General features: G+C 44.3%; 1 protein-coding gene and 1 pseudogene across 1 annotated transcript in view; one reads left to right on the top strand and one right to left on the bottom strand.

Moving 5' to 3' along the window:
* FAM193A (family with sequence similarity 193 member A) overlaps positions 1-20,891 on the top strand; it is a 138,348-nt gene that overhangs the window by 13,005 nt on the left and 104,452 nt on the right. The gene's annotated exons all lie outside the window — the stretch shown is intronic.
* Positions 12,871-18,343, bottom strand: LOC141575018 (uncharacterized; annotated as a pseudogene).

The raw sequence follows: 20,891 nt of genomic DNA, 5'->3' as shown, positions 1-20,891 counted from the left end.
AATTTGAAAAAATACATGCATCCCAGTGTTCATAGCAGCACCATTTACAATAGCCAAGACATGGAAGCAAACAAAGGGCCCATCAGCAGATGAATAGATTAAGAAGTTGTGGTATGTATATACAATGAAATACGACTCAGCCATAAAAAGAATGAAATAATGCCATTTGCAGCCACATGGATGGACCTAGAGATGATCATGGTGAGTGAAGTCAGTCAGAAAGAGAAGGACAAATACCATATGCTATCACTCATATGTGGAATCTTAAAAATGAGACAAATGAATTATTTACAAAACAGAAACAGACTCTGACATAGAAAGCAAACTTGTGGTTACCAAAGGGAAAAGAGGGGCAGGGAGGTATAAATTAGGAGTTTGGGATTAGCAGATACAAACTACTATATAATAAAACAGATCAACAAGGTCCTGCTGTATAGCACAGGGAGCTATATTCAATATCCTGTAATAAACCATAATGGAAAAGAATATATGTGTATATATTATGAATCACTATGCTGTACACCAGAAACTAACACATTGTAAATCAACTATACTTAAATTTTAAAAAAAGCAATTCAGAAAGAAGAGCAGATACAGTTAAAAACGACGATAAAAAAAAAAAAAACAAAAAAAAAAACCACTTACAGTTCTATAAGGTCCAGGGCAGAAGCAACTTCAACTAATTTGCACAGACAGACATTTAATCTAGCGAAGCAGGAACATACAAAGCTTTGCAAAGGGCTGGTGGAGCAGGGTCTCTAGGCTGGGCTTCCAAGAGTGACTTCCAGGACAGAAGTACAGTACTCAGTGTGGAGCTGGCCAAGCCAGGCCACAGCATCTGCAGTGCTTCTTAACACTGAAAGACAACGTCCACATACCACTGGGGACACCCAGCTCTGCCAGCTAGGGGTGAGGGAGCAGGCCAAGAGGCCGGAATTCAAGGGAAACAGCATATCAGCAAAATAAGTGCATTGCTTTATTAGCAGATGCTTTTGGAATATTCATAGAAAATATGGTAGAAGATTTGAAAAAAGTGAATAATTAGAATAGCATGATGTGTGGAGGGATTGCCCTGGGATGATGGAAACATGGTGTTTCTGAACAGGTTTCAGTGTGTGCTTTTTGGTAGTAGATTCAGATTGAGTCTTTTTTTGCCTGTGAGCTGCTGAGCCTAGAGTATATATGTTCTGAAATGATTGGTTTTGTGGGAAGACATGGTGTAACAAGTGATGGAGCAGCCACTGTAGTTTTAAAAAAATTCTTGGGGTGCAGAAAGAACAACACATGTGAAATTTATTCACCACATGATGCATAGGGATGTTCTTAAAGCAACAAATTGAAGCCAGAAGCACATAAGGGATCAGCCTGAGACCTTTACAAAGTAGTAAATCTTTACAGCGTCTGTAATGAGATGGGGAGTAACTGTGAAAATATTTGGCAGGACACAGAGGTTTGCTGGTTATTTTGTGGCAAAGTTGAAAGCATTGCCTATTCTGAAGTGAATTGTTTTTCTTTTACATAAGAACAAGTGGTCTAAATTTGCTGACCTTTTCTGTAATAAGTGGCTGTCAGTAGAAGGCTACCTAGCCAATTCAGTATTTTTGAGAAAATAAACACTCTGCCCTCTCAAGGTAAAGGTGATATTTTAGCGATGAGTAGAAAGTTGTTTTTTGAAAGAAACTCTTGCTGTAGAGGGCATTTTGAAAATGGATGTTTCAGGTTGTCTCCATTATATGTTTTTGTTTTGCTAAGAATAGTCATCTTACTGCACACTTAAACTTAGGAATGAAGGTTTTAGCCTGTTTAAAAACTTCCTGTTGGAAAAAACACCAAAAAAAAAAAATCCCCAAAACTTCCTGTTGTAACACTGGTTTTCAACTTATTTGTTAAAAATACAAGAAGGCCATACCTTCTGATTCTGTGTAAGAATGAAGAACTCGGATGAGAAGGGTGAAAATTGACTAGCTGAATTTCAGCGAAAGCCTTGCATAATTGATTGACGGGATGGAAAATCGATTAGCATGATTTAGTAAGTACAGCCAGTAGTGTGTTTCTTCTGTTTAGATCTGTATGTCTGTGAAAGAGAAGGACCATTTTCATTGAAGACTGGCAGTAAAACCATATTTCTAAATAATTGAATTTACAATGCTCCAGAAATCTGGTTTGAACACAAAGATACCAAGATTTTTAAAAATAGTAAAGTACATTCAGTCACACTGGTCTGCTTAAATTTTTTTCTCATAGGTTTTTGTGATATGAAAGGGTTTTCAGTATTGTTATTAAAAAAGAAGACAAGTTGGCAAAACTATATGATTTTGTTTTTATGTTATTGTATGTGTGTTTGGTCTTTTTTAATTGCATGTAAATTACATTCATCAGCTGAGTCTGAGTGCCTCCTGTGTTACTGGTGAGAGATGTATAGTGCCCTCCATGCATGGCCTGTGTCCTGCCTGGACGCACGGCCTGTGATGTGGGTGCTCAGGTCTTCCCTGAGTGCCACGTGCTGGGGACCAGCCCCCTCCCCCTGGGCGCCTTCCTCTTGTCGTCTTTCTCGCACCTCGCATCTGGGTCTTGGCTCCCCACCTCTGCTCCTCAGGAAAGCTTCCTCCCACTTCTCCGTTCTCCACCCCTTCCTTGCAGTCATGCCTCCTAAGACTCCTACTGTCCTGTCCCGGCACCTCCTTCTCCCCTCTCTGCCCGGCTCCTCTCTCAGCACCCGCAGTTTCTGTACCTCTGTGACACTTAACACAGTTGTAAGTACCTGCACCTTTATTGTCTTTTACTGGACTGAAAGTTTGTTGAATACAGAAAAATTTTGAGGTATTGCACCTTGTTCATAGCCCAGTGTTTGTTAAGTGATTCAAACGAGGTGTATGTAGTATTAGGAATTTTTTTTTAAAGTTCTCTAAGAATTTCCGTATCATAGTTGAAGTGTAGAAATTTTCCACCATGTGAGTTTCGATAGAGGCCCGCCACTTTAGTCCAGATGTTCAAAAGATACAGGGAGGTTCTCGAGGCCAGTGTTTCCTGCAGTGAGGTGTGGGTGATGCTTCCAGGTATAGCGGCTGCAGGATAAGCAGCACAGACAGGAATGGCACTGCTCTGAAAAGGAGGGTGGCTATTTGGAGAATTAGAACTTACATCTTAGGAGATAGTTCCCTGAATACGTTTTCTTATGTACAGAGTTGATTGCAGACGTAGATAATTCTGATTCTGGAGCATGGGAGGACCTTGTTAAGATTGTTCTCTTCCCTTTCCTGCGGCGTGGAAACCCATGACTGGATAGCAGTAAGTCTTTAGCTCATTCCGGAAGTTAAACACAATTTGTTTCAATACTGTCCTAGTTTTTTATTGAAACACTCATGGGCTTACTCATCCAGACTCTTGTGAAGAGCCAGCAGATCAGAAACCCATGTGTGGGGCTGAGAAATTGTAATGGAAATTCTGTTGATAACCTTCTAAAAACTAGACTTTACTTAGCAGTAATACAAAAGCAGTCCAAAGGTAGTTTATTCAGTCATATTTAAACATAATTGTACAGATATGAGGCTAATGCAGTTTGTCAGTTTTACTAGTGAGAAGTATGGCGTTTTTAACATCCTGGAATACGCTTGAGAGCTGTGAGGGGTACACCTGAGATCTGCGTTCACTGACTTGCTGGTTCATTCGTTGTACATTTAGAGCATCTGTTAAGTGTCAGGATTGTCCTTCACACTGAGGGTGCATGGTGGACAAAGCAGTGGAAGATCCTCCTGCCTCCTTGCATGGGAAAAGACAGTAAATTAGGTAGGGCGGTGGGGTGGTGAGTGGCCGGGTGGGGCATGTGGGCCTGGCGCCTGCAGTGTTAAGTAGGGTGTCAGGGAAGGCAGCACAGGAAGAACAAGGAGCAGAGACCCAGAGGCAGTGAGAGAACAAAGCTGTGCATGGCATCTGGGTGCGAGTCTCCCAGGCAGAGGGAGCAGCAGGTGTCAAGGCCCTGGAGCTCCCTGTTTTTGTTTTAGCTGATTCCATTAAAACAAAATATGCTTTCATAATCAGTTGGACCCAAATATTAGCTAGAATCTGGCCACAAAGTCACAATTTTTGAATGGTCTTGGGATTCACGTATTTGTCCTCGGAATTCTAGGACTGGCATGTTGTCGTAATTTGATTTCGTCTCATTCAGATGCTCTTGAAAGTGGAGCCATCCTCTTAGTCTCAGATGCTGGGTGATTCACGTATGTCGGGCGGGTTTCACACCTGATTTTAAGTAATAGCAACTTAAAGCATGATTTCTCATCTTCAGTTTGGAATAGTTTCACCTTTTCCACTGAATAGCCCGGGAGTTCTTCAGAATTAGGGGTTCTGGGCACCTGGGCAGCAGTGTCTTTGGCGTCTGGTTGTCGTCTGCTCAGTCTAGGGCCAGTTTGGACCTGTACTACCTTGGACAGATATCTTAGTCTTACTTCTCCCTGCAGGGCCGGATGCAGTGTGTTCAGACCTTCCATTTGTAAGAATGCACATTCTGTGAGCCATTGTAGACTTGGTAATCTAGATTTCTTACAGCATTTTAAATTAATAGAGTCACTCTAAGCTGGAGAAGCAACTCTGTAAATGTCTTTTAAAAAGCTGTGATGACATGTGCAGAAGGTAGTGAAATAAACCAAATTGTCATGTTTTTTTCCTCCGTATGTATTTTTTTTTAGCTAATTTTTTTTAATTGTGGTATAATCAGTTTACAGTGTGTCAATTTCCGGTGTACAGCATAATGTTTCAGTCATACATGTACATGTATAATTGTTTTCATATTCTTTTTCTTTATAGGTTGCTGTGAGATAATGAATATAGTTCCGTGTTATATAGAAGAAACTTGTTGTTTATCTATTTTATATATGATAGTATCTGCAAATCTCAAACTCCCAGTTTATCCCTTCCCACCCCCAAGCCCCCTGGTGACCATAAGTTTGTTTTCTGTCTGTGAGTCTGTTTGTCTTGTAAATAAGTTCATTTGTGTCATTTTTTTTAAATATTCCACATATAAGTGATATCATATGGTATTTGTCTTTCTCTTTCTGGTTTCACTTAGAATGAGGATCTCCAGGTCCATCCATGCTGCTGCAAATGGCATCTTACTCTTTTTTATGGCTGAGTAGTATTCCATTGTATAAATATACCACCACTTGTTTATCCAGTCATCTGCCGATGGACATTCTATATATTTTAAACTTTTTCTGAGTGTTTCATGTACTGGAGAAGAATAGTAACGCTCTTGGGTCATGTCAGCTGCTGCTCCTCCTTGGGGGGTCACAGTACAGGCTTTTGGTAGATGACACGTTAGTAAAGGGCCTTCCAGCCCCTCCTTGACTGGAACAATGGAAACTCTTTTCTCCCTTTCACTGCTGAGGTCTCATGGTGACACAGGGAAGAAACCTTTCCACTTCTAGATGTAGGCCATGTGCAGTTTAGAAGAAGGTGTGCCGGGCTGGTCTTCAGCCCTCACTCCTGAGGCTGGGGGTTTTTGTGCTGCCGGTTTGGGAGAGTAAATGTTTAAGCCTCGCTCTCAGGTGGGGCCGGTTAAGTGCTGACCACATCAGTGCCTCTTCCTCTGCTTCCTGGTCTGGCCCTCCCCTCTCGGTCTCTGTTGTATTCAGGGTTCCCTTAGATTGCATGAAACCGAAGGTCGCTCTGGTCAGCTCGATCTAGATAGAACTGCCACCCTGGCCCTTGTTGCTGTGGGGCCACATCCCTGAGCCTCTCTCTTCGGCAGGCCCACCTCCCCTGGAGGTTCTGTCCTTCGGTGATTCCTGCCTTGGCCCGGCTCTTCCTCCTGGCAGCCTTTAATGAGTCCAGGCTGATTTTGCTTTGTATTTTGTTCCCGTTTCTCAGAAGTGGACCAGATCATGTTTTTATGCTAGGGTTTGTTGTGGGCCCCTGGTCATGGCTGTGATGGGCTGTCCATTCACCATGAGTCTGCTATCCGTTCTGAGCATGGGAGAGGGCAGGGCCTGGGGTCAGGACTGGGAGACTGTGGGGACACTTTCACCGATGAAGGCCACCTTGCAGGCAGGCTTGGAGATGCATTGTTGGGACAGTGCACTTATGTTTAGTTATGTGTAAAAAATTCACATGTGTGGTATGAGGTTGGAAGTGAGTGGCTTCGAGGCAGAACACCTAATTTTATTTAAATATATCTTGACAGAGGAAAGTTTTGAGGCATATGTCAAATTCTAGACCAGAGCTTTTTATTTACCACTTTTCTAAATTTCTGATTAGGACATCAAAACAGATTATGAAGTCTGAGTTTCAACTAAAAGTTAACCCCAAGGCAACCCTTCAGGCTTTCTCTCTAACACCCTTTCCCCCTGAGCGAGGTCCTATATGGCATTTACTGGAAACTAGCTTGTCTGAGGATGTGGCTTCAGAGCACCAGTTGGACTAGGGATCTGGTCATTCTTCCGGCCTTGCTGCAAATTCACTGTGTGACCCCGAGAGTCTCTTGTCCTCCTCTGATTTGTAAAATGAGAGTTTTAGGTGGGATTAAAGGTTGCAGGCTGGGCCTGGCAGCTGCCTGTGGGCGGGAACTGTCAGCAGGCCAGGTAGGAGGAAAGCCTTGCACGCTCCCAGCCTGAAAGTATGGGGCCTGGAGGAGGAGAATGGGAAATGCTGGGTGGGGCCTGGAGGGCTGGGTGGAGGGTTCTGATCTTTTAAGAGCACTTAGAGACACTTGAAGGGCTTGGAAAAGCAGGGAGGATCTCTGTGGCTGTGGTGAGGATCCTCGTGTGCTGGGTAACTGGATACAGGGAGACAGGCAGAAGGCTCCTCGATAACCCAGGTGAGAGGTGGCTGTGGAGATGGAGAATGAGGTGGAGAATGAGGTGGAGCCTGTGGGAGGACCAAAGCAAATTCTTAGGAGTCCGACCTCGGAGACCATTTCCCCTGTGATAGGAGATACGGCAGAAGGGCTGGATCTGGGGACAGGTCTTCATTCCCTCCGTGAATTTGCATGTGTATCACCACGTGGTGTGGGGCGTGGCTCCTAGGGAGAGCCGATGTTGCCACATGTCCGTCATGGGTGTCCCCCGCATCCCACAGGTGCCTGCTGAGTGAGTTCCCGCCTGTCAGGCTCTGTTCTGGACACACATAGAGGGTCTCGTCCGTCCCTCTGACAACATCGGTTTTTATCTTGTTAAGATGGGAGCATTGGAGCATTTTGAGCAGAAGAGTAGTGTTCTAAAGGAGTTCCTCCACATGCATCATGGATGTAAGACGCAGGGGCCGAGGCAGGAAGACCAGTTGGTGGCCTGGTGTCAAGCATGGGCAGGCATGTGAGCCTGCGGTGCACCTCCTTGATTTTTGCCCATGGGATGTAGTGGGTAAGGGTGTGGAGAACTGAGGTCCCGGATGTGCCTCAGAGCCTGGAGCTTCCTCACGTTGGGCGGGGCCTGCCGCCCTCTCCGCAGTGGGCACCCTGGGTGCTCCGGCTCACTGTTGCCACAGAGGCCAAGGCATGTCAGTTTGGGTTTGGACAACTTGGGCTTAGAGTCCCTGAGACGTCCAAGGGGAGATGAAGATGAGACAGTTGTATTGTAGACACTTGAACCCCCAAATCGGCTCCTGGGAATTGTGTGTGTGTTGATGGTAGTGGACATGATGGCGGCCGGGCTGCATGGAGTGAGCAGAGCCTAAGAACAGGACCTCAGGGTTCTCCAGCATTCTGAAGCTGCAACCTCCTTTATGGTATTAATGCTTATATCTAAACTGTGGCAGTAAATTTGAACAGAGGAGATTTCAAATGCACAGCATTTTTTTATTGTATAAATTAATCATTTTGCATTAATTTAAAAGCCAACATTAAAATCAGAGGCAACATTAACTCAACAATTAATTCTGGTTACCAGAGAGTTATTTGTGTGGGAAGTAGGCCTTCGCCCTACTGGAAGCTTTGAGAAGCTGAGTGACAACTTTAAAAACCATAGAGAGTAAATAAAAGCTTCCTAACCCTTTGGTTCATGACCCACCTTTGGGAAAGGAGGCCTGAGGTCCTCCCCACCCCACTCCCCATCCGGTGGTCCACACTCCTCTAATGCCCCCTGCTCAGGCCCTGGGCTAGAGACAGCTAGCCCATCGTGGGGAGGGGGGAGGGAGCAGGGACAGCGTGTCATTGTGGGACAGGGAACCGCAGCAGCCACCTCCCAGGTAAGAGAAGCAGGGGTTGATGCCGAGCCAGTGACTAGAATCTGGTCAGTGGCAGTGTGTGCAGAGGTGTGGTGACCAAAACTCACCAAGGGATGTCCAAAGCTTGGCTCTCATGTGGAAGTAGTTTAAAGGGTGCAGATTTATTCATTGAGCAAACCTTCACTGGGGGTTTCGATGTGTCAGGTACACGCTGGAGGCTGGGGTCGTAGCATTGGAATACACCACGTGTTGCTGGGCCTGGTCAGGTTGCAAGGAGGTGTCACGTGGAGTGGTTTGCTTTAGGGGAGTTGGAACAGCAATGCGAGAAGCAGCAGTCCAGGACTGTAATAGAAGAGAGGTCAGGAACTAGTTAATGGAGCTCTTCTAGTGTTAATTCACGGTATGGTCACTACTTGCTGAGTTGCTCTGCTGAGAACCCAGTTATTAATAAGTATTAACGTTAGGTGACGTTTATATAGCACCTGCTCTGTGTCAGGCACTGTTCTAACTGTTTATGTTGTGTGGGGTTTTTGTTTGTTTGTTTTTTTCCTCAGTAATCTGAAGAGGAGGTGCTGTCACCCCATTTTATGTTGAGGAAACAGCCGTGGAAAGGCTGAGGGCTTGTTCAAGGCTAGCTGCACAGATCGGAGTGAGAGGCCTGAACTTTTGGTGAAGAGGCTCGGGGAAGGAAGTACCGTAGCAGGTGTTGGGCCACCTAGGATGCTGATGCATCGATTCTCCGACCAGTCTTTGTGGTTTGGAGTTTCCATACGTAATTCACACAGCATTTTTGATATGGTCACTTGAGTTTTATTAGACTTCTTTGTATAGGTGTTGATCCCAAAGTTACATTACCCAAGGTTTCTAGTTGACAAGAGGACTAAAATACCTCAAAGTTTTGAGAATATTTTGGAGTCCATGTAGTATTTATTAGAAATGTTCTTTATTGGTACCATACCATTCTCAGTTTTGCAAAGGCATGAATTTGAACAGAGAAGGTCTTGAAGTAAGTGCAGTGCGTGGTTAGTGGCAGAATTTATTTTGATCTTATGTATTTCTTAAAGGTCTGATGAGGTCATTTGAATGTTTTAGCTATTTGTCATAGCAGGTATGTGTCCATTGAGAATGTCAGGAGTCTGCTGGACAAATAAACTGACTTCACATCTTACATAGTGAAACAGTGGTGGAAATGAATTTCAACCATGGCTTTGGGGAATGTGTGGTAGTTTGAGGTTGATGAGAGATTAATGATCTTAGAAGGACTCGGTAAATGTTAATTGCTATCATGTGCCGTTTACAACTTGAAGACATTTCTGATGTTAGAGTATTTAATCTTTAACCCCATTAAGTAAGCATATTATTAGTGCTCAGCAATATTCTTTTCCTTAAAGGATAATCAACTGTTAAACTTTCTAGGCCTGGAACTTAAAAAAAAAAAAAGTCTTTTAATTAATTTATTTTCATTTTAAAATTAAACAATTTTTTCCATTTTTCAGCTTTATTAGGTAGAATTGCTACAGTTTGGCTGCATATATACAATGTATTACATGTAAATACATATACACAGTATACTGCACATATTTTAAAATTTACTTATAGGTACTGTTCATTGTTTCTAAGAATGTTTAGAGCTTTAGCTTTTTAAACTTACATAGTTATCAAAGGAATAAAGCAAACCACAAAGTAAGAATTAATTGAAAAAGATAGCTACACCCCAATATTAACAGCAACATTATTTATAACTGCCAAGACATGGAAGCATCCTAAGTGCACATCAGCAGATGAATGGATAAAGAAGATACAGCACATACATGTGATGGAATACAACTCACCCACAAGGAGGAGATTTTGCCATTTGCGGCCCTTTGTTTACTTTTTTTTTTCACTTCAAAAAGCAGAGTTTTATAACTGGCATAAACATTTCCATTGCATCAAAAACAACAAAATACCTAGAAATAAACTTAACCAAGGAGGTTACCTACACTCTGAAAACTGTAAAACACTGATAAAGGAAATCAAAGATGATACAAAGAAATGGAAAGATAACCTGTGCTCTTGGATTGGAAGAACCAGCATTATCAAAATGGCTGAGCTGCCCAAAGCCATCCACAGATCCGACGCAACCTCTGTCAAAATATGACATTTTTCACAGAACTAGAACAAGCAATTCCAAAATTTATACGGAACCATGAAAGACCCCGAACTGCCAAAGCAATCTTTTGTAGATCTCTTTTTCTTTTTCTCTTCTTTTTGTTCTCTTTTCTTATGGTTTGATGACTAGCGAAGGTCCTTTAACATTTGTTGCAAAGCTGGCTTGGTGGTGCTGAAATCTTCTAGCTTTCGTTTATCTGTGAAGCTTTTGATTTCTCCGTCAAGTCTGAACAAGAGCCTTGCTGGATAGAGTGTTCTTGATTGTAGATTTTTCCCTTTCATCACTTTAAATAAATTTTGCCACTCCCTTCTGGCCTCTAGAGTTTCTGCTGAAAAATCAGCTGATAACCTTATGGGAGTTCCCTTGGATGTCATTTGTTGCTTTTCTCTTGCTAATTTTAATACTTTCTCCTCATCCTTATTTGTCCATTTGATGACTGTGTGCCTTGGTGTGCTCCTCTTTGGGCTGATCCTGTGTGATACTTTCTGCGCTTCCAGGACGTGGGTGCCTGTTTCCTTTCCCAAGTGGGGGCAGTTTTCGGTTATTATCTCTCCAAAAATTTCCTCAGGTCCTTTCTCCCTCCTTCTCTTCCTGGGACCCTGTAATGCGAATATTAGTGCACTTCATGTTGTCCCAGAGTGCTCTTAAACGATCCTTATTCCTTTCATTCTTCTTTCTTTTTTCTGTTCTGCAGTAGTGATTTCCACTTATCTGTCTTCTAGCTCACTGATCCGTTCTTCTGCCCCATTCAGTCTGTTCTTGGTTCCTTCTGGTGTATTGTTTATTTCAGCGATTTTATTCTTCAACTCTGTTTGGGTATTCTTTATATTTTCCAACTCTGCTAAAAACTTCACTCTGTGCTTCTGTACTCCTCTTGAGTTCTCTGAACATCTTCACCATCATTACTTCAAACTCTTTCTCAGATAAATTGCCTGTCTCCTCATCACTTAGTTCTTCTTCTTAACCTTGGTCTGGGAGTACTCCTCTGCCACCTCATATTGTTTATCTTTCAATGTGTATTTTTAGGTAGGTTAGTTAGCGTTTCTCGACCTTGGAGAGGTGGCCCTCTGTGGGAGACGTCCTGTGCGTCCCTGCAGTACACTCCTCTCTTGTCAGACAAGGGCCAGGGTCCAGCAGGTCCCAGGTTAGAGCCTGGCCTGTGTTTGTGGATTCCTTCCACAGGCTTTGGGCTTGTTGTTTTCTTATTTCTGGTATCTGCTCCCTGGTGGATGAGGCTGGACCAGAGGCCTTTGTGGCTCAGGGGGTCTGCTGCTGGGTGGGGCTGTGCTCCCACCCAGTGTGCTGTTTGGTCTGAGGCTTCCCCACAGGCTGTTGGGTGGCGCTTGGTCTTGGTGCTAATGATCCAGTCGAGATGTCAGCCTCCAGGAAAGCTCATGTAGATGAACATCCCAGAATGTCTGCCACCAGCTTCTATGTCCCCTGAGTGAGCTGCAGCCGTCCATCCCATACGTCCCCAGGAGACCCTCCAAAACCAGCAGGCAGGCCTGTCCCAGGTTCCTGTGAAATCGCTGCCTCTGCCCTTGGACCTGGCGCACGTGAGGTTCTGTGTATGCTTCCCAAGAGAATGAAGTCACTGTTTCCCCAGTCCCGTGGGGCTCTCAGAGCCAAGCCCCGCTGGCCTTCATAACCACATGTCCTGGGGGCTCCTCCTCCTCCCAATGCTGGAACCCTGGGCTGGGGAGCCTGACGGTCGCCCACCTGGGGGGTATGGGGCCCAGTTATTTCACGAACACGCCCCTCCTGCCGTCCTGCTGTGGTCCCCTCTTTGTGTTTCCAGTTGAAGACGATCTTCTTTACTAGGTTCCAGTCTTTTCTCGATGGTTGTCTAGCAGTCAGTTGTGGTTTTGTTGTAGTCACGAGGCAGGGTGAGCTTGTGGTCCTACCACTCTGCCATCTTGACCGGAAATCTAAAAAAAATTTTATACAATGATTGAAGGTTACTTTCCATGTACAGACGTTACAGAACACTGCTGTACTCCCCATGTGCACAGACATCCTGGAGCCTGTGTTACACCCAGTAGCTTGTACCCCTCACTCTCCACTGGTAACCACTTTTGTTCTCTGTATCTGTGAGTCTGCTGCTTTTTTGTTATATTCACTAGTTAGTTGTATTTTTAGTTTTTTATTGATTTTTTTCCAGACAAATTTAACAGGTTTATTTATAATTGCTGTTAAGTTGAACGCTGAAACTTGTTCACTGAAACATTTTGACTTGCATTAATGCTTTATGTCCCCACATTTATATTAAAGATTCACACACAAATGAAAATGGGAAAACTACCAATATCTGATTTCTGTCCCATTTTTCCACTTAGATACCTTTTGACCCCATGGGAAAAAAGTATCGAACGTTCAGAACTACCGGTAACAGGAAGAAGATAATTTTTTTTTAAAGAATGAAATGCTTCCCATCATAGTCGATTCTTCAGCTCGTTCTGCACGTGTGCGGCGTGCTAGCTGCACGTCTTCGGGCGCAGTTGTCACGCGTCTGGCATGGATAGTAAGCACGCAGGGTGGTGTCTGCAGAAAGGCCCAGCAGCTCTCTAGGCCTCCGGTGTCCCCCGCAGAGCGCTCACCAGTAGCTGCAGGTCTGCTTTGAAGTCCTGAGCAGCTTCCTGCACCAGACCCAGGAAGGGAAGTTTGTGAACCCCAGGTTCAGTGGACTTCTGGTAGCGGGTGGTTTCACAGAGTGCTGCGGGGCCCGGCCTGCGGTGCCCGGCTTTCCGCACCGCTCCCCGGCAGGGCGCACGCTTGCTGGCCGCTTTTGTGCCACTTCTTCTAGGTGCTTTTCCACCGCTTTGCAGGCCGTCTGGTTTGTATGAGCCACGGTATAGGGACCTCCTTGCTGTTCACTCAGCGAACATTCACTTAACGCATGCTCTTTGCCAGTTACTGCAGTTGTTCCTGGAGTTCAGTGATCTCTGTCCTCTCACACTAATTATTCGTGGGACTGTAATTACAGATTTATTGCTTCTTTGTTACAATATTTGAGAGAACCTTGAATACTGAGGTGAATTGGATTATGAAATACATGCTTTCAGTTTTTATAAATCTTATATTTCATTTCTCTTTTGTTTTTAGGTTTATATGGCCTGTACAATTTGTGTCCTTTAAAATGTAGGTTTTTGTTTGTTTTTTGGTAACAATGTTTGGTCAGTTTTGTGTTTCATAGAGCTTAACAAAAGAAGCATTCAGTGGAGTTTAAATTTCAACATACATCAAACAGTTAAGCCTTATTTGAATTTGTCATTTATGTTTTTGTTCACTTGGTTTGCTACAGATTGATAGGTGCCCTGTTTGATGATTGGCAAATTCTGTTAATTTTGATCCGGAGACTTTACTGGTTTTTGCATTATGTTTTTCAACATGTTTATTTTCATACTGAGTCATGGCTTTTGTGTCTTCATTAAAATTTTATCTCCTACTGACCTTTCCTACTTATAATATTTTTCTAATTTTAAGATTGCTACCCATGCATTTAATTGCATTTACCTGCTTTATTTTGCACGTTTAAAATTTTTGTCATTTTAATAACAAGTAGCTGCCATTTTGACTTAATGATTACTACGTGCCACGTCCTCTTTTAAGCACTTTACTTGTAATATCTCGTTTGATTTTGTGGCAGTCCTCTGAGTGGATTTTTAAAAAGTCCTCCAATTGTAAATGAGGAAACTGAGGCTTGAGGGTAAATGGCTTGCTTAAGGGTAAGCAGTGAGTCCCTTTCAACCGCTGTTGTATTTTATTTTGAGTATATACTTTCTAAGTAGCCGTAGGGTTCAGTGTTCTAAAAAGCAAACAAACTTAATATTTTTTAATATCTTATGGGGTTTCTGTTTCTCAGAGGGGAAAAAAGAGTCCTCTAGAGATTGAGTGACTCCTCGAAGTTATGTAGCTTGTTAGGAGATGGAGTTGGGGTTCAAACCCAGACATTCTGTCTGGCTCCAGAACCCCAGGCTCTTCTGCCAAACACTGTCTTTGTGCAATTTCTCCTTTTAGTTACTACTGACCAGTTCATCCATTTGTGTTAGTCTGCCCTTGACAGTGAGTGGTGCTGGTAAAGACACGAAGGCATTCTGTTCGTTTGTGCCCATTAATTCCATCATATTCTTGATACATGTTTTGGCATATTTTATTTAGAAGCATGTGTATGTATACAAACAGAATCATAGCTGACTAAATTTTGTTTGGTTAGGGAATATGGTTCAGGGTAATTTATTAATTTTTCTTCATTCTGTTTCATGATATAAATTCAGATGGTGGAAGAAATTTATCAGCATTAATGTTACTACTCTTGGAAGACATGTCAATAGTCAATATTTTGGAGGAAAGTTTAGTTTAGAAATAAATATTTTTTTAAATACGTACTTTTTGAGATTGACTACCTGTTTCATGTTCTCTTTATCCGTAACTGTCAACATATCTGGTCACTGTTTTTCTTTGTTTCATTTCATTTTTTTCAATCCTGTTGGTTCAGAGGCATTAGGAGTCCAGACGGTCAGGCTACCTTCTGGTATACTGAAACTGTTATCACCTGGTGCCGGTATTCAGCTCTTGGTTACTAAGACTTCTAACCTATCAGAACCAGAGCTGTGGGGATGGGAAGGAAAAACTTCCTGGATTGGTTGGTCCTTAGGTGTAAGTGAGCTGCGTCCCTCCCTTGGACCCTTCTTTCCTGGACAGAGGAGAGCATCGCCATCTACTGGTCATCTGTGCAGAGCATATACAGCTGCAGCTTATGGGTCAGCTCCTTAATCCTAAAGGTCTCCTTTTGGTGTGGTGAGCAGGCCATTCCACCGTTCTCTGGAGCCAGTTGCTTCTGAGTGAAGGAGTATGTCACAAGATGAGTGAGTCCAATGACCGTGGACCCATCACCTGACTTTTGTCATAGAACAGCTCCTTCGTCAATGTTATGTCCTAACAGTGGATAAGGCGTACAGTAAGTCCAGAGATGGTGACGTTGGGGAACAGACATAGTGTATCAGTCTGGGTCCAATCAGGAGACAAAATCATATACTAGTACACAAGGGATGTTTAATATAATAAGGAATTATTAAGCTATGCTAAAATAACTGTAAACTGGAAAAAGAATGCTAAACTCTTGGGCGCAAGGATAGTACCCAGAGAAGGACACATTTGGAGGGGACCACTCCCCAGGCTGGAGTTCATACCTTGTTGGAGCCAATGTGGTTGCAACTGGAGTGCCTGGGCCAGAGCTAGTCCACCGTCACTGCGCAGGTGAGCTGAGGCTGTTGGTGGGGCCTGCAGAGGGAGTCAGGGCACCCCTGTAGGTGTGAGTCCTAGGAGTGTGTAGTCTGTGTTGAGGGGGAAGGGTGGGAAATGCACTTCTAGGGCTTGGATGAGCCATTGTTGATGGGCAGGTGGACAGAAGGAACCAGGGCACCAGTGCTGGAGCCGATTGCTGGCATAGTAGCCCCCTTCTACTGGAACTTGTCTGTCTGTCACTTGGGCTGGGGAAGCTCTGTGTGTGTCAGAGGTTGGGTAGCGGGCTCACAAGACAGACCCCTGATGTGTGGAGGCATGGGCTGAGGACAGGGTGCAGGAAGCAGTGTCTGGGACTGCCAGCCACGTGGCTGCTTCTCAAGTCCAGAGCCGGATAGAGCACTGGATACTGGAGATGGATACCTAGCTTCGGAAAGTCCAGGTCGCCCTGGGCGAAGCCCATGTTGCTGAGCAGATTCATCACTCCCATCCTTGCCACCATGTCTCTGTTCATGAACTCACTGAGTAAGAGCTGGTGAAAAGAGGTGGAGAGACACGTGTGGGGCAGGCGGGTCATCGTGTCCACCCAACCATGGGAGCTGCTTCTGCAGTGGGTGTCGTTGTTGAGCATTCACCCAGGACACACGTGTCTTTGTGCTCTGGCCCAGCCTCAGCCCCCTTCTCTGGATCTCTCCATCTCCAGTTATCCCTCCTTGTCCTTTCCAAGTTCCTGACCGTCCAGCCGAACGTGAACTACTGTCAGTGAACCGGTGTAAATCTGCGCCTCTGGCCGTTTCTCCTTCCTGGCCGAGGGTGCACCGGGCACGCTCTGGAACGTCTGCTCGCTGCTGGACCTGCCCTCCCCAGGGGGCCTTCAGGACCCTCTCTGACTGCAGTCAGGCTGCAGCACATCATTTAGGACCATCTGTAAATGGACTCGAAGTTTTCTTCCTTAGTTACTGGTCTGAGGACCGCCCCAAGAGGCCGTGGGTGCAGTTTCTGACGAGGTGGCAGGGCAGCAGCCTGACTGCGGCACACGGGATTTCAGGAACTTGAACAGGTTGTCCTGAAGGGAAGCTCGGGTGCGTCCCACATCACGTAGCTGGCCCCTTCGTGTCTGCTGCCGTCACTTTGAAAACTGCCGGGGGGGATGCATGACAAGTCCGAGCCGCCTGGAGGGCCTTCTGCTTGTTCGTTCAGGGGATAGTGCCCCCCCTGTGAGTGGCACTGTGGAAGGTGGTGATAGAAGGAGTGTGACTGGGACAGTCTCTGGTCCCACAGAGTTTGCAGCCGGTTCTCTGGGGAGAGAGAGACAAGCACACCTAGTGAGGAGGCTTGTGAGAAGAGCAGGGGAGCAGGAGGAGGATGTTACTAATGGGAGAGAATGAGTCAGGTTTTGAAGAGAAGATGATGCATGAGTTACAATGAAAGATGAGGGCTGTCTTCCGGGTGGGTAATGAGAAGAGAAGGCCCCCCAACCCTCCCCAGCTGGTGGGCTGGCAGGGAGGAGTCAGGCTTCCTGGATTTGGATCCTGGCTCTGTGCCGTTAGGTGAGGTCACTTAATGCTCTGGTCCTCAGCGTTCGCAGCTTTACAGGAGGCGGCAGGGCCTCCTCCGGAGCCAGTGTGGCAGGCGGAGGAGGGGGTGGACGTGGAGCACTCTCACAGCCGGCACTCGGCGCGGCGCTGTCTGCACAGCTGTGCGTCTCGCTCTGCCCTGGCTCTTTTGTCGTATTGAAACAGATCCCTCCCCTGCCATTTTTCCAGGGGCCTGAGTGTATCTGGTCTTTGGGTCCATCTCCAGCACCTGGTGGGTCTTCAGTAGATGCTGACTGACCTGCATAGAAGAAGTAGGCAGACAGGAGAAAGATTGTTTTCTAATTTCTCTCAGGATATCCTGGTGATGTGTTTTATTTGCATTTGCCTCTCTGCACTCACTGTAGACCATCAGGTGAGAACAGACCCTTTTGCTTTTTTTTAATTTTAACTTTTTTGAAGTAAAATACTGTATTTTATTGTACACAGACTATATTCAAGCAAACCACCCACTCTGAAAACAGCAGGTTCTGACTTTCCCCAGAGCCCCAGAAGAATATAAATTGGAGCCTCTAGGAGACAGTGCCTTCCCCAGAGCGGGAAGTGTGAGAGAGACTGTGTGTGTGTGCATGTGTGCATGTAACCTTTTGATTCCGGGGGTCCAGCCAGCCTCAGCTGTAGCTGCACACCCTCCTCACCTTAAACCCCAGCTCCAGCTTCTCTGGTCCAGGAGGAGGTCTCAGTCTGGGGCAGGCGTAAACTAGTCACTCAACTTCCATCTTATTCTTTTGCAAAGAATCGCCGAAGGCTTGCCACTTTGTTGGGTAAAAACACTTACAGACGTCGATCTCGTTCTGAATCTGTTTTGGGGCATCTTGATAGTAATTCTTCTCATCCCGGGCCATCGCCTTACAGTCCTCGCCATGGGTCTCCACCATGCAACGAATGTAGTCAGTGAGGTCCCGAGAGAGCATGTTTCCTTTCTTTTCTGGAAGGCTGGCTTCAGCCTCTAGGCCTTTCTCTTAGGAAGGGGCACCACCTTGTTGCGGTCCACAGCCAAACCCATCTCGGCCAGGTTCTGCCATACCAATTTGGTGGAGAACAGGCCCTTTTAACCGGATCACTTGGCACCGTTATATTGAGGTCCTTTCAAGCAGGGGTCTGAGTAGGCGGTGATCAGTCCTAGGACCCCAGCCTCTTTGCCATGTGCACCTGGGAGAGCCAGCTTCTCCAGGGGAGGCTTCCGGGGCCTTCCTCTCATGGTCATACAGTGAATATTTTTAAAGTTAATTGTATCTTTACTCCCCCAAAGGGAGTGAGTAATTTTTAAAATATGTATCTTGAGAAAGTAAGAATACAGTGCATACATGGAATGTTTTTTGAGCTGTCAGATTCACAGTGATTTTTGAAAACTCAGTCTTTCTCATTAGTCAGATGACACTCGTTTGACGAGGGTGGAGACAGTGACCCCCCCTCAGGGATCAGGCCTCCATGACCTTGTGAGGTACGTGCTTATATTGTGTTGATCTCTTGGTGATTTCTCACCGTGTGCCGTGTGGGCTCTGAGCACGCTGCGTGTGCTCCCGCGCGCCCCTCACAGCGTGGAGGGTGTCTGCCGCCCCAGCTAAGAGGCTGGGCCTGCCCAGCACCCCAGGACTTCCCTTGGGCCCCTGTGCCAGTCCACCCTTTCTCCCTCAGGCAGCCAGTGGGGGTTATTGACAGGATTTGATTAACATTTATCGCCTTGCTAGCTCTTTCTGTTTGTTGTACTTACTCTTTCTTCTTCCTCTTTTCCTGCCCCTTTAGGATTTAACGTAGCGTGGTTATGGTTATGATTTCATTTTATCTCTTCTGTTGACTCATTTGGTTGTTTTTTAAATTATTATTATTATTTTATTTTGGGAGGAGGTAATTAGGTTTTTTTTTTTTAATGGAGGTACGGGGGACTGAACCCAGGACCTCGTGCGTGCTGAGCATGCGCTCCATCACTGAGCTGTACCCTTCCCCTGACTCATTTGTTTATACCTCTTAAAATATTCTTATGCTTGTTGTCTTTGGGTTTACAGTGTACATTAAAATCAATCCAGAGTTTACCTTCAAATGATACAACACATGCTTCACGGTGTATTGTAAAGGCCTTACACAGGGTGTTCCCAGTTCTTCTTTGTGCTGATGATGGCATTCATTTTGCTTTCACATACGCAGTAAACACAATGCATTGCTATTTTTGCTTTTGAAACTCAGTCATCTTTTAATGCAACTTTTTCCGAGGAGGGAAAAACTGATTTTATTTTACTCATTGTATTCCGCTTCAGGACTCTTCATTTCTTTGAGGAGATCCCAAGTCTCAGTCTTACACCATATTCTTTCTGCCTAAAATATTTTCTTTATCATATCTGGTAGGTTAGGTCTCCTGGTGTTGAATTCCTTCAGTAGAATTTATTTAGTATTTCTTTCTGAGAAGGTCTGTATTTCTCCATTATTTTTAAAAGATACTTTTGCTGGGTATGGAAATTTTGAGTTATAACAGGTTTTAATTTTTGTTTTGTTTTTTTTTTTCTTCTTTCAGTGCTTAAAAAATCACTCCACTGTCATCTGGTTTACATGGTTTTTCATAAGAAGCCTGCTGTAGTTCTTATCTTTGTTCTTCTGTGTGTAATGTTTCTCTCACCTCTGGCTGCCTTCAAGATTCTCACTTTTTGTTTTCAGCAGTTTGGAAGTGACATATAACCGGGGTTTTTGTTGTTGTTGTTGTTTGTTTTTTGATTTATCATGCTTGATGTTCTCTGTGCTTCTTGGATCTGTGGTTTGGTTTGTGTCATTAATTTTGGAAATTTCTCAACCATTATTTCTTCTGCTCTTTGTTCACCTCTTCTACTTACATGTATGTGAGAATGTTTTATATTGTCTCACAGCTTTGTGCTTTTCTGTCCAACCCCCCGCATTCCCACTCATTTTTCTCTTTGTGTCTCAGTTTGGGTGATTTCCATTGACCTACCTTCAGCTTTACTGACTGTAGTTTTCATGTCTGCTGAAATTACCCATCTGATCTTCCACATTGTCCATCTTTTCTGGTATTAGAGTCATTAACATATGAATCATAGTTACTTCAGAAGCCCACTAGAGTCTACATCCTGAGTACAGTTCCCTTCCTTTCCCTTTATAGGTAACCACCAAACATACATTCCTAAGTGCTATGGTTTTGTCTGCTGGTGAACTTTATATGAATGGAAGCTTACTGATACAGTCTTTGATGTATAGCTCCTTTCACTCAACAGTGTTTTTAAGATTTGTTTTGAACTAAGCTACAGTTTGTCTATTTTTTCTTTTTTTTCAACTTTTTTTTTGAGGGGGAGGTAATTAGGTTTATTTATTTTCTGTATTTTTAGGGGAAGTACTGGGGACTGAACTAAGGACCTTGTGCATACTAAGCATGTGCTCTACCACTTGAGCAATACTCTCCCCCCAGTTTGTCCGTTTTAATTGCTGAATAGTATTTTATTGCATGAATAGACTACAATTTATTTATCCATTCTGCAGTTGAAGGGCATCTGGGTTATTTCCAGTTTGGAGCTGGAATGAATAACCTTGTACATATATTTTGGCTCATAAAACTTAATGTCAGGAAGGATATATATTTAGAAGAGAAATTACTGGGTCATAGTATATGTGTATTTTCAAAGTCTTAAAATAATGCTTATTTCCTGCATGGTTATATGTATTGCCACTTTACTAGCAGTGTGTGTGAGTTCCTTTTGTTTCATATTTTTGACTTAATATGGTTATAATTTCTCATTTTAGCCACTCTG

The sequence above is a fragment of the Camelus bactrianus genome, chromosome 2 (genome assembly GCF_048773025.1).
Source record: "Camelus bactrianus isolate YW-2024 breed Bactrian camel chromosome 2, ASM4877302v1, whole genome shotgun sequence".
Classification (NCBI taxonomy): domain Eukaryota; kingdom Metazoa; phylum Chordata; class Mammalia; order Artiodactyla; family Camelidae; genus Camelus; species Camelus bactrianus.
The sequence above is the reverse complement of the archived record's forward strand: the minus strand, read 5'-3'. Positions and strand labels throughout refer to the sequence as shown.